Here is a 7,456-nt window from a genome sequence, read left to right as displayed (position 1 = left end):
TGCAATGGCTACGCTGATCATGGGTAGCAGCACAGGAAGGAGAGCAGCCTCCATGGGGCTTTTGCATCCCAACCTGGTGCAAGGGGACAGGATGGAGTAGAGAGTAGGAGCCAGGGCTCTAGCCCTCGAATTTGCTGATGAGTGTAGTTATGCCGGCATGCCAGGGGAAGGATTTTGTGCCAGGTATGGGTCTGGCACAGGGTATAGTTGGGGAAAGGGGTAGGCAGGTTGTAACGCTGATCATTTTACTCAAAACCTTTTCCCTCCCAGAGCTATTTTGGGGTTGGCTGACTATCTGCTCTGTCTCCAGAGCACAGCGTGTTAATTTAGGAACTTTCGGCTTCGGTTTGTTGCACTGGGAAAACTCTACTTGCCAGGAACCTGAGAACAACAAACATGGGCCATTGGTTGGACTTTGGATAGTAACATCAGTCTCTCAAACTCGTTGCATGACTTGACTGAGCAAATGCTGTTTGGGCGCGTCGGTGGAGGCTTTTTTTCCCGCCCTATAGAATAGAAAAAGATGAGTCCTTACCAGCCACTGAATGCAGTGATGTCAGGCAGCAATGTTTGTTGAGAGGGGTAGCAAATGTCAAGAGGAATAGACAGCTCATTTTCACAACATCAGAAGTCAGTGACCAGAAGTGCATATGAGGTTAGATGACCATTGAACCCATGGTGACATCTTAAGAATCAAATTAAATTTACTATACAAGGCACCTATATGAAGTAACAAACAGTATGTGGTAAAACTAATATCTGCAGCTTAGCCTGTAAGCTATGCAATGCGCTATGTTATTGCTGAATATGTCTCTTCATATAGGCAGAGTACCTTAGCAAATTACCTAAGCACATGCCTAATGTTAAGTACATGAGTAGTCCCATTGCAATCAATGGGGCTACACACAGGCTAAAAGTTAGGCTTATGCTTGTGTACCTTAGATAAAGCATTAAGTCAACAGTTGGTAGTATGTGCTTGATCATCCAACAAGAACAAAAAAACTGCAGGATATTCATCTCAAGGGAATTACAAACTGTGATGTTGAAGTTGAAAATTTTACCCAACAGCCAATATGCTAGTTCAAGTGTCTAAGTGATTTAGGAGCATAAAACCCATTTTCAAAAGTGACTTAGGCACTTAAGAGCCAAATTCCAATTAGTGTCTTACTCCAAACTGCCTAAATCACTTTTGAAAATGAGACTAAAACACTTCTGAAAATGTTACCATTTTATTTAGCTGGTCACTAGTGTTCTATGTTCCTGGGTATTGCATGTTCTTTTCTCACTTCATCATTGTCCTGATTCCCTTTTTGTTTTTGCTTCATCTTTGCAGGCAAGAAAATCCTAGGGAGAAAATTATCTACCTCCACGTGCAAACGCAGGAAGTTGCACACTCCAAATGTGATCGGTCTTTGGCACAATAATACAAAGAGTTTTTTTTAAATAACACACACCATAGAACCTTGATTCCTTTTATGCACCTCTGATCCCTGGTTCCACATACTTAAGATTTTTTTCTGCTTCATTGTCCAAAAGGCACAGAAAGTTACCAAGTACCTTCTTCCCTCTTACCATATTATAGTGTATTTACATTTTAGGACAGTAGTTTTGAAACTTTTGGTTGCCAGTCACGCAGACAACACATGCATCTATTCAGATACTTGCAATGCCATCATCTCTGTAGTATCTGAGTACTTATTAATACAGAGATTACTTTAGGGTATATCTACACGGCAGTGAAACCCCAGGGTTAGTAGAACTTGAGTCAGCTGACCCATGTTAGAGAACCCTGGACTTGAAAGTCTACACTGGTTGATTAATAATCCTACATTAAGATTTTTCTGGGGTTGAACCTGGGCTCTGGCATCCACACTGCAGCACACTTACCCAAATCAAACTAACCATATCCCAAAGTCCCTAGTGCCCTCCTGAAATGTGGCCACTCTAGCCCTTTGACTGTGATGCACCGTGGGCAAACTTTACTGACCACCCTGCATGCTACAGAAAGTTTGAACAGCTCACCAACGCAACCTGCCAAGCAGTCATTTTGATCTTTGTGCTCCCAGCTACTGGAGCCAGCAAGATGGAGGAGGTGCCTTTTGACAAGCTTCTCCTTTTGTCTTCACTCCTGTGTCAGGAAAGGGGCAGAACTTTCATGAGGTGCTTTTCAGTGGTGTTTTCTGACCCACCAAAGGTACCTGATGGATAATGGATTTCATGATGGAGCAGGAGGAGGCGGAGGAAGAAGAGTACCCTGTCTTGGCAGACCTGCAGTGGCAAATGCTCCTTAGTATAATCAGCATATTTGTTGATGCCCCCTATGTACACTGGTGCTTCTGGCATAGCCTGGTGGGATCACATCATTATGCAGATCTGGAATGACCAGCAGTGGGTCCGGCTTGCTCCTACCCTCCAATGTAGATGAGGGCACCCTTGCTGGTCCAGAAGCAGGTTGCTATAACCATCTGGAAGCTGGCTACCCCAGACTCTACCGATCTGTTGCCAACCAGTTTGGTGTTGGGAAGATGACTGTGAGTAAAGTGCCTCAGGAACCACCACCACTAGTCAGGTGTGTCGTTTGCCCCAAGGTGGCAGGAACTAAAGATAATCCTGAGGTAATTGCTGGCTTTGAGAGAATGGAGGTTCCGAACTGCACTGAGGCTATTAACTAACCATTATCCAAGACCTCCACCTCCAGCCCACAACTCCAGTCCAGTTTAGATTTCTCGTCTCAACTCTCACTACATCCCTTTGGAAGCCCCATTCATTTCCTTTTCCCATTCTAGTCTCCCTGTTGGTCACTCCTTACTCCTTACTGAGTGTGTCCTGCTCATTCCATCTGCACAGCAACCACCTTCTCCATAAGACCGATAGTCACTAGAAGTGAACCGTTCAGACACCTCTCCAGAGTGCCCCATCATCACAGTGTCTGTCTTCGATTCCAAGCACTTTGGGGCAGGGGTGGTTTTCATTCTGAATCTTGTAGCGAGCCAAGCACACTGCTGGCACTAAATAGTTAATAACAACAAGCCAGGTGAGAAGAGGTTGCAGCTGAGCCTGAAGATTCCTGCTAAACTCCTTCTGGGCCTGGTGGAATTTGTGGTGTAACCTTGTCCCAGAGGAGTTGGCAATTGATGAAGTACAATGAGCTTGTTCTTGGTTTAGATTTGACTGAACTGCAATTAATTTTGAGATGTGTTATGAGTCCATCTAGGAGAAACCATGCCACCAACCTAACAAACCTGGTAACCCAGAAGTTTTCTAGTTTATTAATTTATCTAATGAGCACACATAGAAAAGCTGTGTTGCAAACAAAATGAAGAAGACATGCAATGAGAACAGTTGAGTCTGAGAGGAATAAATCAGAGTGCAAAGACCAAATGTAAAAATTCCTTCCAGGATTTGAATGTCTATAAATACAGCTGTGTTGTAATAAAAAGCTGCATAGTACAGGTTCAGCATACGTAACTTCTTGGGGGTGACCTAGCAGTTCTAAGAATATTTACTTCCAGTCACAATTTCATGAGTGTGAAGGCAAAAGCATTTTCTGTAGTTCTGTGCTCACACCCACCCAAATAATATATCTGCCCTTGGGATGTGGAAAGTCAGTATCTGTAATTGTATGCAATACAAAACCTGTCCCAGTTACAAGTGGCTTTATCTGCAGCATTGCTTTCCTGGTATCCAGCAAGCCTTTCTGGTCCAGGCTGGATTGTGACAAAATGACAGTTCTCACTACGAATTCAGTGGGTTTCTTTTGTGGTGTTTTGGAATTTGACTTAAACAATCTGAATTTCCCCTTGAAGTGAACAATGAATTCAACACCCTGATCTTTAGTTATACTTGGAACTAGGATCCTGTTGCAGATATGCTGATTGCATTGGTACTTTGAGCAGAACTGGGCCATCAGCGTGCAGAACAATGAGGTGTGTATGTCAGGGTATATAGTGTAGTTGTAGCCATGTTGGTCCCAGAATATTAGAGACACAAGGTGGGTGAGGTAATATCTTTGATTGGACCAGCTTCTGTGGTGAGAGAGACAAGCTTTTGAACCACACAAAGCTCTGAGAGACCCAAAGAAGAGCTCTGTGTCAGTTTGAAAGCTTGTCTCTCTCACCAACAGAAGTTGGTCCAATCAAAGATATTACCTCACCCACCTTGTCTTTCCATGTCATGGTATCACCGCCAATCCATTGGCTAAAGTCAGCAGGAAGACATCTTGTAATTACTGGTGTCTTCACGTTATCAGCAGTTAATGGAAATGAAAAGAGACTTTTCATAACCCCTTATCTCGTCAAAACCACTACGTAAGGACTTTTATCTCCTTCTCAGACACTACATAAGGACAGTAAGGAGAAGGAGATAAAAGTCCTCATGTTTCCGCGCATAAGCAGCCTCTAATAAATGGGAGTTAGGAAGAAACTGCTTCTGTAGGCCACAGGCCAGTTATTCCATACTGCTACTGCAAGGTTTCTCCCACTTCCCTTTGCAACATCTGGTGCCAACCAATGTCTGAGAGAGGCTATTGGACAAGATGGATCACCACCTGATCCAGTCTGGCAATCCTGTCTGTCTAAGTAGTTTAAAACCTGGAGTGACTATTTCATGCCCCTTAGTTCATATACATTACAAAATGTTTGGTGTTTTTCAGCCAGGAAAAGGAATTTTAATGACCCTTTATGGATGAGAGATTCCATTTGTAGAGGGGGAGTTTAACAATGTTTAATAACTGCTCTTCTAATTGCTCTTGGTCAGACTGTTTTGCTAAATATAAGAGTTTAATAATCCTTTTAAAGCCCCTCGCCTCCAACACGTTTATAATATTTTGAAAGGAGTATGTTCAAAGGGCTGGGAGATAGACCTGGAATGTGAGAAGGAACGGGGGTAATCAAAAGCCCTAAACTGCAGAAGAAAGTAATGTGGAGTAGGATAATATTGGAGTGAACAGTGAATGTGGGCAGACCTGGGTGGAGGAAAGTGGAGATGGCAGAAGGTCAGAGGCATGGAGATGGGCAAAGAAGAAAGCAGAATAAATGTGTGCTGCCTCATTCAGCGCTTCCTACCTCTAGTTACAAGCCCATTTTTTTGTTGTTCAGCTAGACTAACTGAAAACTAGATGCACGCAGGAAGCATTTGAATCTGTACTGGTATATTTCTTCATGCTGCATATTGTGAATTGAAGCAGCCCTTCAGCCGTACTAGAAAGGCAGTGGCTAAAATCCAGGTATTCCCCTCTGCCCCCAGTATCCGAATCCTGCACTTTTATCATTGCCAGTCCCAGGATTTGGGGAAACTGGGTGCAAGAGCAAGGAGGAGGATGTTCGAATCTCTGTAATCTCCTCCCCAGCTGCTGGCTCTGGTGTGAAGTCTTCTCTGGGTCTCCTAGCACTAGGGGGCAGCAGAGGCCAGGCTTCTTCAGTTCCCCTTCTAAAGGAGGAGGCAGGACATTTTTTCTGTCTAGGTTTTCATGTTGCCCTCTGGGTAATGTGGGGAATGAAGAAGTGCTAGAAACCTTCCCTGGGTCTCTTCTAGAAGCAGGGAATAAGCCAGTTCCAGACTCATCTGGATTCCCTCTCCTGACCTAATGCAAGGGGGGAAGTTCAGACTCAATTCACTGCAGACTTGGGAGTTGGGATTCTCTTGATGGGACCCCCAACTCCAAGGTAATGGACCGTTTCATCACAGACTTACCCATAAGAGAAGGCAAGCAAACCTTGCCCACCTGTGTGTCACATTGCTGCACCTGCGCTGCCTTGCAGGGAAATCCTGGAAACAAAATAAACCTGATTGTGCAATCCTGGTGTAATGCAGCATCGCGGTAAGGCTGTGTGATTGCAGCTGTGGGCCAGCCCCTACAAAGAGCCCAAGAACTCTACCTCTGCAGAGAGCTGGTGATTATCCTGGAGCTAAATGCTGGAGACATTTGTCTAGTGATGATGTATGTGGATATGAACTCCCTGTGGCAGGAGAAGCGGGATTTGATTGGCGGGTGTGGCATGGATGATAGTAACATAACTGCCGCTAGACCTGAAGATTCCCCATGTTGTAACAGAGCGTCCCTGTCTGCATGGGAGATAATTGTTTTTAAGACTAAGTGAACACTAGCAGCATGTATACTCCAGTCCTAGGGCAGGTACCAGTGCAAACATTAGATGGCTTCTAAAGACTCTCCTTGCCTTTGTTTAAACTTTCTATTTGTTGTCTACAGAGGATGTTTTAAATCCTTTTAACATGGATGTGCTGGGCGGGGGCCTCGTTTGCTCAAACTTTTTTGATGACGAGATATTTCTTGAATAGCCCTTTTCCTGAAGAACAGTAAGTGCTCGCACATGGTGTGGGTGAAGAACAATGCTGGTTTTTTGTTTGGTTGTTTATTTTTTTTGGTCTGAGTCACACATCCCTTCGGGCTTAAATTGTGGCTCGGAGTTGGGAGCGATCAGAAGGGAAACACCCATGTGAGATGATGGATGTGATCAGAACCATGTACAGAAGGAGAGCAATGCTTGGCTTTACAGTACCAGGGTGTATGGGGGATCCTTCCAGCTCAGAAGCCCTAGTGCCATGATTTTCCAACTAGAGATCTTTTGTGGCCCATCTCTCTCCTAGTCCTGATCTCACAGCTCCCCTGTGGTACCTATAGTGCAGGATTATGTGCAACAGTAATATTAGGAAAGTAAAGAGGCTAGATGAGCATGAACTTTCTTTAATGCAATGGGAACGGCTTCTTGGTACCATCCACCCATCCCCATCTCGTGTCTGTCTCCTCTCTTGAACTGGATGCTTTTACATTGGTCAGTAACAACTCACCAGTTTTCCTGCAGCCTCTCCTCTGCTCTGTTCTCTCCACTTTACACTTTGGGTCTGTGTATTCCTGTTTGCCCTCCAATTTTTGTGTTCCCTGCATAGTTGATCCTGGTGGGATTTCTAGGCAATAAAGGCTTGAGGATACCATGCAGGACTCGGAGAGCTGTTTATTTTTGTAATAGTTGGCCTACAAATAGCCTCTGGAAACCCTAAGGCCATGTCTACACTAGGGAGTTTACAGCAGTACTGGTGTAGCTGCACTGCTGTAAGATCACTCATGTAGCCGCTCTATGCCGATGGGGGAGAGCTCTCCCGCCACCGTAATGCAACCACCTCTGAGCAGCAGTAGCTATGGCAGCAGGAGATTGCACGCTGCCACTTATGCTGGTGAAATGTATGTCACTCGGGGGAGGGCTGTGTTTTTTCACACCCCTGAGCGACATAAATGTTGCCAGTGTAAGTGGTAGTGAAGCCACGGTTTAAGTGTCCTGGACTGAGCTACAGCTAGTAGTAATGATCAGTGGTGGAAGGCAGATGTGTGTCACAGATGCAACTCTGAGAATGATAACCAGTGGTCTGTTGTCCTAAGGACGTGTAGCAAGTATTAAAGCAGAATAAAGACATGATGACAGTAGATGGTTTATATCATATA

This window comes from Mauremys reevesii, linkage group 3, assembly GCF_016161935.1.
Source record: "Mauremys reevesii isolate NIE-2019 linkage group 3, ASM1616193v1, whole genome shotgun sequence".
In the NCBI taxonomy this organism is placed as follows: domain Eukaryota; kingdom Metazoa; phylum Chordata; order Testudines; family Geoemydidae; genus Mauremys; species Mauremys reevesii.
The sequence above is the reverse complement of the archived record's forward strand: the minus strand, read 5'-3'. Positions refer to the sequence as shown.